This window comes from Rhinopithecus bieti, unplaced genomic scaffold (assembly GCF_001698545.2).
Source record: "Rhinopithecus bieti isolate Rb0 unplaced genomic scaffold, ASM169854v2 scaffold_6933, whole genome shotgun sequence".
NCBI lineage: Eukaryota > Metazoa > Chordata > Mammalia > Primates > Cercopithecidae > Rhinopithecus > Rhinopithecus bieti.
In genome coordinates, this window is record NW_016805426.1 from 2,953,117 (window position 1) to 2,964,595 (window position 11,479).

The window sequence follows — 11,479 nt, forward strand, 5'->3', positions numbered from 1 at the left end:
ACTGACACATCATTGCTGTGAATAGTAGGTGTAGGAAAAACGTTGTGGTCTGGTCTATGTCGTGAAAGTATTTGCGGGAGGTCCCTTTGATTAGCTTTGTTATTGCTTTTAATGCACTACACATGGGCAGTAACACGTGTTTGGAAAGAGGCCATATTGCTTTTCAAGACAGATGATCAAAAACTAGCTTTCATTCATTTGTGGAGTCAAGGAATTCCAGCAAACGTTGCTAAGAACAGCCACCAGATATTCGCTGGTGTTCTCCCTGTGACCGCCAACGTTCCTTATAATCTTTCCCCGCTCTATACATTCTGCCCTGGGTCTCTCAATGATGCAGATATAAAATAACATCTGAATTTTAGTATTTTTGATTTTATTTTTTATCAAAGTTGCACATGTACATAGTTTAGAGAGTCAGATTACCAAGCTTATTATGAAAAACGGTGATCCCTTGCCCAAAACCCTCCTACACTTTCCTAATCTCCAGAGAATATCACCTTTTTTTTTTTCTTTTTTTCTGATGAAGTCTCACTATGTTGTCCAGGCTGGTCTTGAACTCCAGAGCTCAAGGGATGCTCCTGCCTCAGCCTCCTAAGTAGCTGGGACAGCAGGCATGCTATTCAACAATTTTAATTGTTCCTTTGGTATTAACCTCCGTTATCTCTAAGTAACATGTTTTGAGTGCTATTTCTTGAAGTTCACCATTAGGCATTTTCTATTTTCTTTCCACTGCTGGAGATGAAACTTACTTTCTCTTTCACCAAATTTGCCCCTCAGCTACCTCTGATTACCTCTCAACATTCACTCCCTGCTCCCCATTCTCCCACTACAGTTATGTAGTAAATGTGGTCATGCTATTTTATGTTAGTGTTAATCACAACCAAGGCTTTAAAAATACTATGATTACCCTGTTTCCTTACAAAGTTTTCACTTTCTTGGAGTTAATAATTGTCTTATATTTATTTAGTTTTTAAAAATAATGATCAGGGCCAGGCGCAGTGGCTCAAGCTTGTAATCCCAGCACTTTGGGAGGCTGAGGTGGGTGGATTCCCTGAGGTCAGGAGTTTGAGACCAGCCTGGCCAACATGGTGAAACCCCGTCTCTGCTAAATATACAAAAATTAGCCAGGCATGGTGGTGCGCACCTGTAATCCCAGCTACTCAGGAGGCTGAGGCAGGACAATAGCTTGAACCTGGGAGACGGAGGTTGAAGTGAGCTGAGATAGCACCATTGCTCTCCAGCCTGGGTGACAGAGGGAAACTCTGTCTCAAATATAAATAAAATACAATCAAGATAAATAAGCCCTAAACGTCTGCTTGTTTTAGTCTCTGCTCCATGTGTTCAGATTCATCTGATGTACAATACATTTATGTTTTGGAAAGTTCCTTGCTTGTGATTGACAACCTGGTGATTGCTCTCTGGCCTTGAAATCTCCCTTCCCCTCATTCTAAAGATACTCCTTGGCCCTTTAAGGGGTTGGAGCCCTGTTTCCTGGTTCCTGTGTCTTCATGTCTTCCCCCTCCTTTCCTCACTTCACTTGCTGGAGAACCTCCCCTGGTTTTCTGTTTTCTCCCCTCAGTATTTTAGTATCTTGTCTTTGTCTCCAGTGATTAAAGCTTCACAAAGCTCTATCTTGGTGTATGCCTCTTTTCATTCATTCTCTGGGGGCACTCAAGCTTTTATAATCTGGAAACCCACGTGCTTAAATTCTGGGAAAATTTCTTGAATAATGTATTTGATAATCTCCCTCCACCTTTCTTTTTTCTTTGTTTTGGAATTCTAAAACAGATCTCTATTTTTTTTCCTGCCCAGGCTGGAGTACGGTGGTGCAATCATAGCTTACTGCAGACTCGACCTCCTGGACTCAAGGGATACTTGCATGACCCTTGAGTGCTAAGTGTAGTTACTATCTAAACAATCTCTGCAAGTTGACTGGTCTTCACGAGATGAACGTTCCATGCAGTAGAAAGGTGGAAATGGTCCCTCTTCTCTTAACCTTTTTGCCTAATCTATCAATTCAAGCTTCTGCTAATTCAACAAGCAGTTGGAGATGACGGGAGACCCTAGACAGTGTTTCTCTTTATAATACCCATATTGCTCAAGTCTCTTAAACTTTCCAAAGATAGTACTTACTCAAAGCCAGTTTTCACCTTAGATCTGGAAGTGTTTATAAAAATGGTTTAGTTCACGTTTATAGATGAATATACGAAGGCCAAAACTGTGAACTGGCTTGCCCAAGGTCACACAGGCAGTACGAGGGACAAGACCTTAATTCCAGCCACAAATGGAAAAGAAGCAGTTTTATCTATTTTTAAGGACAGTTTGGCCAATTATAGAGTATTTGGAACCTTTGTAAGTGCATAGGTCCTTCTGTTTCTTTCTATGGCTAGGGAAGCGGAGAGCTGTTTATTTTTAGTTTGGAAAAGTGACGATGTAGGCTGGGCACAGTGTCTCATGCCTGTAATTCCAACACTTTGGGAGGCCAAGGTGCCAAGGTGGGAGGATTACTGGAGCCCAGGAGTTCGAGACCAGTCTGGGCAACATAGCGAGACTCTGTCTCTACTAAAAATCAAAAAAATGAGCGTGTTGTGGTGACACATGGCTGTGGTCCCGGCTACTTGGGAGGTTGAAGCAAGAAGATCACTTGAGCCCAGGAGTTCGGGGCTACAGTGAGCTATGATCTTGCCTCTGCACTTCAACCTGGGTGACAGAGCAAGACCTTGTCTCAAAAAAGTGGAAATAAAAATAAGAAAAGCAAAGATGTGAATAGGATATACAGTCGTACATAAAAGTTGAATCCCAGGCCAGGTGCAGTGGCTCATGCCTGTAATCTCAGCATTTGGAAGGCTGAGATGGGATGATTGCGTGAGCCTGGGAGTTTGAGACCAGCCTAGGCAACAGAGCGAGGCCTCATTTCAGTATTTTTTAAAAAATGAAAAAATAAAAAAAATTGAAATTTTGTAACAAAGAAAAAATATATAGAAAATAATGAGAAGTAAATGAGAGAGAGAGAGAGAGAGAGAGAGAGAGAGAGAGAGAGAGAGAGAGAAAGGATTTTCTAGCTGACTTTCAGCTTACATCCTTATGAGCAAGGTACATCTCCCTGGGAGCCAGGTTCAGAGGACAGCAGTTGTACTTAGTATCACGAGTAGCAGTTGCTCAAATGTGGAAAACATAAAGAAGATTCTTAGTTGGAAAACTCTGATTTTCAGATGAAAACCATCGCTGCCTTCCTCCTGTTTCAGCTAGGTGCCTTAGCGTGCCCGCTGATGTTGAGGAGGGGACAAAAGCCCTCCCTGGTCACCTTCTTAGGCAGAAGACGCGCCTGCAAGATGGTAGCTTTCCTCTTAGGGTTTATGGTCCTCCTTCCTCCTACCTGGGGCCAGTGAGCAGGCTAAAGAACGAAAAGGAGCAGAACAGTCAGACCCACGTTGATCTGGGGTCTGAAGCAATCTGCAGCCTCAGAGTTATGGCAAAATGCACAACGTTTGACTGAAGTACTTAGTGCAGTTAGTTGACCAAACCACCAATGTGGTTGGGAAAAGAGGCTGAGTTGGATGGACTTGCTCAATTCATAAAACTGGTTCGAGCCTGTGGGGGCGCAGCCCTCACCTCGCTCTTTTTGGCATCTCTAACTGCACTTATCAGCAGGGATGACTTTGATTTGTATAATATAAGAAAAAAGCAGCTCAATAAAAATGCACTTGGTTCTGTGTCTTTACATGAGCGGCTAACAAATTAGCACAAGGGAAGCTTTCGCAAACGAGAGATTAAATTTCCTTGTTTATGTTGGAAATCTCCCTCGGTCTCTGTCAGCAAATGCGCTATAACATTCTTTCCGTGCTGGGCAGCTTTCAGTTCGTTTGTTATTTTTATTTCTTTTGTTCTTGCTATTAGGCTTCAGAGTGACCATCTCTGTGGGGTGGATAGAAACTCTTGTCTGGGTTTAGGGAAGGCTTCCTGGGAGGTGGAGGGGTGGGAGGTGGGGGTGGGGTGGAGTGGAAGTCGAGAGGATTTGTACAGACAACCGACAGATGTCTTAGTGCCAGGATGTGTGAGTTGGAGTGGAGTTTATTTTCTAATCATATATGCCCCAAACATTGCATGGGATGTACTTATACTGTACCCTTGTTTATCTGAAATTCAAATGGGACTGAGGGCCTGTGTGTTTATTTGTTTAATTCAGGGAGCCACAGAGCCCCTTTGGTGAGCGGAGGAAGGACCTGTGGGGCTGAGACATTCCCAGGGCTGTAGGGAGGGAGCTGCTCTTCCCATTGTCTTTTTCTTTCCCTAGACAGAAAGAAGACTAGCGTTTTTTTTTTTAAATTTAAATTATTTTTTGTATTTTTTTTTTGTGGGGACAGGGTCTTGCTGTTGCTCAGGCTGCTCCCAAACTCTTAGCTTCAAGAAATCCTCTCACCTTGGCCTCCCAAAGTTTTAGGATTACAGGCATGAACCACTGCACCTGGCCTTAGACTAGGTTTTAACTCAAAGCTGCCACTTACTTGTTTTAGGGACCAGGTGGGAACAGTGGGTCATTGCCTTGGGCACAAACCCAGTAACAAAGATAAATAATATTTGAATGCAACATAAGAAAAATTGGAAAACGAACACTTCCATCTTTATTTAAAAATGTCATAATTTGTTCATCATTAATCTTTGGTGCGGTGGCATGCACCTGTAATCCTAGTTATTTGTAAGTCTGAGGCAGGAAGATTGCTTGAGCCCGGGAGTGCAAGGTTGTAGTGAGCTGCGATTGTGCCACTGCACTCCAGACTGGGCGACAGAGTAAGACCCCAACTAGAAAAACAAAAAAGCTCCAATGTTATATTAGTCGATTGTTGTATGTGGACGAGGTAAACATTTTTTAGCAATACAAATACTTGGAATCTTTAGTGTGATAGTTTTGTTTGTATTTGTGTTCTGTGATATTTAGAAATCCTGGATAGCTATGGTTTATGCATTCAACTCATGGTTGGTGCACACAAACCCAGTGTTTTAGACTTGCCACATGGAATAAATGGAGCCAAATGTCAGTCAGTTATATCACCCATTTGGCTGAGAAAGACATGCGCTGTTCACATAATAATCAGTGTACACAACACACACGCATGTGCACACACACGCATACATTCTCTCTCTCTCTGCCTCCAATACATAAAGATTTAAAAGCAGAGATTAGGCTACTCTGGGCACTTATCCTAAAAAGTGTAAGTACCACCCTATGGGGTAGTCCTGCTCTGCGAGGACTAAAAATAACTTTATTTTAAAAATAAAAAAGCAACCAATATACATAAATACAAAATAAAAGTAGAGATTAGAAGAATAAAAGTATGGGGGGGAGCTTAAGAAAGTGGGTGAGGGATGCTTAAAAAATACAGAAGAAAGAAAACTTGGGACAGCATTGGCATTAGTTGAATGAATGAATGGAATGAATGAATGCAATGAATGAATGAGGGAGGGAGGGAAGAAACAAAGACAGCCCTGGGCTCCATGAAGCACATGGCAAGGAATACGATGTGGGGGTAGATCCCGGTGGAGCCAGGCAGTGATCGCTGGATAGCCTCTCCTCTGCTGGGTGGTGGCTGAAGCTCTCCCAACCCCTAGCCCAGTGCTCCGGTAGTGGTGAAAAACTCGCATTCTAGTTACTGCCTTTATTTTTGCATCATTTAATACCTCATGGTATTCCGAAGAAAAGTGACCAACTGCCCCATTTAGAAATTAGAGCTATCTCAAAAATAAATCCGATGTACAGCAGTTTAGCAGATTATGTGGGTTGAATTTAGAAGTTTGTAAATGTACAAGAGTAGGAGTCTCTTAATGAACAATTTCACCTAGATGAGTTTATCCTGAGAAAATCTTGAATTTGAGCAGAGAGTAACTGACATGGATGTTTTCTGTAGAGTTGTTTCCAGCAGCAAAGACTGCACACTACCTAAACACAATAATTGAATTGTCAACTAAATTATGAAACAATTTTACAATGAAATTGTGTATAGTAATTAAACAGTCACATTGTAAAACAATATTTAACAATGTGGGGAAATGTCCATTTCATAGATTGTTAGATGAAGATATTACATAAGAATGAATGAAATATGATCATTAAAAAACATTATCATGTATCTATGCATATCATCTAATTATATATAATCTTTATATACATCTAGTCTACATAGAATTGTGTGAAAAGTGATACAAAGGAAAGAAAAACCTAGGTTCTACGAAAACATGTTGACAGCAGCAGTTTCATTGGATGGTGGGATTTTAGATGATTTCATTTTCCTCCTTCACAGTTTTACTGTTTTGTTTTTTGTATTGAACTTGTTACTTTCACAGTTATAGATAAATTAAAAGCATTCACTTTTGAAGGAAAAAATCCAGATTATAAAATACTTATGTGGAAAATGGTCTTACCACATGTGTAGCTATGTATGTCTGTCATGCCTAAAAAAATGGATCATAAATAAATGTAACAAAATTTATACAGTTTCCACAAGTGATAAAATTGCAGGTGATAAATACTTTTTGTGTATTTTACAATTGTTTTGGCCAAAAACATGTAATACTTTGGAAAGCAGAAAGAAAATACAATTAAAAGAATTGGCCAGGCGCAGTGACTCATGCTATAATCCCAGCACTTTGGGAGACCAAGGTGGGTGGATCACCTGAGGTCAGGAGTTCGAGACCAGCCTGGCCAACATGGTGAAACTCCGTCTCTACTAAAAATACAAAAATTAACCAGGTGTGGTAGTGGGCGCCTATAATCCCAGCTACTCAGGAAGCAGGAGAATCGCTTGAACCTGGAAGGCAGAGGTTGCAGTAAGCCGAGATTGCGCCATTGCACTCTAGCCTGGGTGACAGGAGTGAAACTCTGTCTCAAAAAAAAAAAAAAAAAAAAAAAAAAAAAAAAAAAAGAAAGAAAGAAAAAAGAGAAAGTACAATAAAAGGAATTTATGAGTAACCTCTGGAAAAAGGAGGGTATTTAAATTACATGTAATAATATTCTTTCAGTATCTTTTCGTGAAAGATGCTTAAGATGCATTTTCTTTCTTTTTTGAATAGAGTCTCACTCTGTCGCCCAAGCTGGAGTGCAGTGGTGTAATCACGACTCCCAACAGTCTCAACCTCCTGGGCTCAAATGACTTTCCCGCCTCAGTCTCTCAAGTATCTGGGACTACAGTTGTGTGCCACTACGCCCAGTTATTTTTTTTTTTTTGCATTTTTTGTAGAGAAGGAATTTCTGCATGTTGCCCAGGCTGGTCTTGAGCTCTTGGGCTCAAGTGATCCACCCGCCTGGGCCTCCCAAAGTGCTAGGATTACAGGCATGAGCCACTGTGCCCTGCCTTAAGACGCAATTTCAAATGAAAGTTACTTACAAGAGATAATGCAAACTCTTGGAGTTATTCTTACGCATGGATCACTGCAGACACTTCTGCTTACTGCCTTTCTGCCAGGTGTTTCTCCGTCTCATAGATAGCGTCGAGATAAATTTTCTGAAGCACACAGATATAATTATGCCACATCCCTGTTCAAAAACCTATCGATTCCTGTTACGATCAGAATAAACTCCAGCCTTTTTTTGCCCATCGTGAAGTTCCTTCACTGTCCCGTGGCAATCTGTTTTCCTGTCTATCCTTCCAGACTCCACAATATTCATGGATTCATCAACCCATATTTAATGAATTCTTATTAAGTGTAGGACACCATGCGAGGTGCTGACATACATAGTTTGTTCTCGTCGAACTAGACAACTCAGCTTTCTCATCTGTGATTTGTGGTTAGTCATCTCTGTGTTTTCTCTTAGGCTGTTTTCTTTTTACCAATGTTCTTTCTTCCACTTCAGCTTTTCAAATTCCACCCTTTCTGTGAGTCCCAGCCCAGGGGCCACCTACTAGTTCCAGGTGGTGATGGCTATATTTTTCTGAAGAATTCCTTCTTTGTACATTTCTTACAGCTCTCCTCACACACTGTATTTTACTCCAGCAGGCAGAGATTTTGAGTCACACAGGGACTAACCTGCTTGGGCCAGGGCATGGCTGGGGGATGGCTGGGTGGAGATGGGGAGCGAATATCAGAATTGTGGTGGGCAGGACCTATGGTGGTTTAAAACAGACTATTAAAAATAACCATTACCAGGCCGGGCACGACGGCTCAGGCCTGTAATCCCAGCACTTTAGGAGGCCAAGGTGGGTGGATTGCCTGAGGTCAGGAGTTCAAGACCAGCCTGGCCAACATGGTGAAACCCCGTCTCTACTAAAAATACAAAAATTAGCCGGTCGTGGTGGCGGGCGCCTATAATTCCAGCTACTTGGGAGGCTGAGGCAGGAGAATTGCTTGAACCCTGGAGTGGAGGTTGCAGTGAGCTGAGATTATGCCACTGCACTCCAGCCTGGGTGGCAGAGCAAGACTCTGTCTCAAAAAAGTAAAAGAGAAAAAATTACCTCCTGTTTATTTTTTAGGTTAGTATGACATTTATTTGGACCTTTAAAATGACAGTATCAAAAGGGGCATGGATTAAAAATGGTGAGCCACAGTGCTTGACGGGATTGTGTGAGTGTCTCTATAGCTGCTGATTGAATGAATGAATATAAAAGAATACCTGAAAATTACTTTCTCCAGCAGTTGCAGTGGCTCACGCCTGTAATCCCACCACTTTGGGAAGCTGAGGCCAGTGGATAACAAGGTCAAGGGTTCGAGGCCAGCCTGGCCAACATGGTGAAACTCTGTCTCTACTAAAAATACAAAAAATAGCCGGGCATTGTGGCGCACGCCTGTAATCCCAGCTACTTGGAAGGCTGAGGTGGAGAACTGCTTGAACCCGGGAGGCAGAGGTTGCAGTGAGCCAAGATCATACCACTGCATTCCAGCCTGGGTGACACAGATTCAAACCATTGGATTTGGTAACTTCTTCTGTGAGAACAGCCACTCTAATCTATACTCTTATCTCTGGACATCTGTAACTTCAGACCAATCAAACCATAAGCACATCCAACCAATCAGAACCCAGGAGATCCCTGATGCCCACCACGGGGTCACTCAGAAGGTTGTTTATGCAACCATCAGAGTGCAGTAAGCAGATTGTAGAGCACTGATGTGGCCCTGTGTCAACAACACATCTTAGTGCTTATCAGCACTTTCAAGAATCTCCGGCTTTCTTCTGCTGTGTTATTAGTAGTCCATCTTGTCCCCATATTTGTTAGTGTTCCATTGCCTTGATTTTTTCCTACCATCTAAACTTCAGGACAATGTGTCTAAGCCACAGGAGCTATCCACATGGTAAAAGCGATTGATCATTAATTAATTGTAATAAAAATATTGTGCCTGCTTAAAAAACAAGGTAAGTGGAATTTATTTAAGAATTTGAGCGCTGCAGTGTTTCCAGTTTCAAGATGGCCGCCTGAGCTGTTTAGTGAAACTTCTTCCACCTTTCTCCATCCCTCTACGTGTTTTTTTTTTTTTTTTTTTTTTCTGAACCTGGATGTGACGTATGAAAGGACTGGACGGAAATAGAATCAAAGGCATTCTAAAATGGCTGACCGTACACTGAAGGATGCACACAGCATTGGCTGCACCAACCCTCAATATCTGGTGGAGAAGATCATTCAAATGCGAATGTATGAGTCCAAGTACTGGACAGAAGAGTGCTTTGGACTTATGGCTGAATTTACAGTCGATAAAGCTATGGAGTTAATGTTTGTGGGTGGCGTCTATGGTGGCAACATAAAACCAACACCCTTTCTGTGTTTAATCTTGAAGATGCTTCAAGTCAATCCAAGGAAGAGGCAGCACTTGTAGAGTTTATCAAAAATGAAGATTTCAAGTATGTTTGCGTGTTGGGGGCACTTTACATGAGGCTGACGGGCACTGCCATCGATTGCTATTAAGTACTTGAAGCCTTTGTACAATGACTATGGAAAAGTCAAGAGCCAGAACCAAAATGGGGGTTTGAATTGATGCATGTAGGTGAGTTTACGGATGAACTAGTGCTCAGTGAGAGAGTCTGTAATATCATTCTGCCCTGGCTACAGAAACGCTAGGTATTAGAGGAAGCTGAGCAGCTGGAGCCTCGAGTTAGTGCTCTGGAAGAGGACATGGACAGCGTGGGGTCCAGTGAAAAGGAAGAAGAGGAGGATGAGAAGTCGGAAAGAGTGCCATCACCTGATCACCGCCGGAGAAGCTACGGAGACTTGGACAAGCCCCGTCGCTCTCCCACACTGCCCTACAGAAGGAGCAGAAGTCTGTCTCCCAGAAGGCGGAATCAATCTCCCAAAAGGAGAAGCCTCTTCCCCCACCGAGAAAGGCATCGGAGCAAGATTCCCCCGCCGAGAAAGGCATCGGAGCAAGAGTCCCAGACATCACCGCAGCAGATTCTGAGATAGGCGGCACAGATCCTGTTCCAAGTCCCCAGGTTCTCACCGTAGTCACAGATACAGGAGTCACTCAAAGTCTCCCGAAAGGTCTAGGAAGAGTCACAGGAAGAGTTGGAGAGGGAATGAGTAATGGACTCAGTTTGGTTTTAGTCCACATAGGCTCCTGTGGGTATGAGAATATCTGTCTATGTGGAAGGATTAGGATCTCCCCAGGCAGCTATATTTTAGTTTTTTCTTATCACGTTTCTCAACCTTTATTTTCAATGAAGGAGGTGCTGACTTTTGTATCTCTCTTTAATCATAATCAACAACAGTTTCTGACCCAACTAATTTTGACTGTATTCAAACTTATGTGGGTAGAAAGGATCTGAAGGTTGGGGATATGAATGACAAGGATAGGATGTGGCCACCTGATAACCCTTTCCCTTTTATTAGACCAGACACACCTGTAAAAAAAAAAAAATTTGAAAAGAGCAAAAACCTAATTAGGTCATGCACAAAGGGTAAAGACAGGCGACTTGAAGAATGCAGTTTCTCTCCTGTAGGCTCTTGCCTGGAGCCTTGCCACCTCTTGATCTGCTTGTGTGGTGTTTTCTTTTCTCCTTAATCTCCAAAGGATGCATCTTCATGCTCTGGACAGGAAAGAGGCCAGCAATAGGGTGAATGTTGGAGAAAGCCAGAAAGGGGAAGGGGAGTTCTTTCAAGTCAACACAGGATGGGCTTACACACAATGAAAATGAAGCTCCCCACTGCCACTAACAAGATTATTTCTCACCGTGTTTAACCACCAAAGGGGTCTATGCAAAAGCTGGTATTGATGCAGTTCTGAGTGGGTTCTGCTTTTATTGACATGACTTCCATGCTTTTCCAAATACTGCATCTTTCTTTTTCTTCCTGGATCCAGGGTTAGCCATCAGGATGCGACTGTGTGGGCAACCTTAGTATTTCTGAAAGTGACAAGTATTTGTTTTCTTTCTTTCTTTCTTTCTTTCTTTCTTTCTTTCTTTCTTTCTTTCTTTCTTTCTTTCTTTCTTTCCTTCCTTCCTTCCTTCCTTCCTTCTTTCTTTCTTTCTTCCTTCCTTCCTTCCTTCCTTCCTTCCTTCCTT

The 11,479-nt window shown here is 42.3% G+C and overlaps 1 pseudogene; it reads left to right on the plus strand.

Annotated features, from left to right (window-relative positions):
• The first annotated feature begins 9,531 nt into the window (after positions 1-9,531).
• Positions 9,532-10,503, plus strand: LOC108529892 (pre-mRNA-splicing factor 38A-like; annotated as a pseudogene).
• The last annotated feature ends 976 nt before the right edge of the window (positions 10,504-11,479 follow it).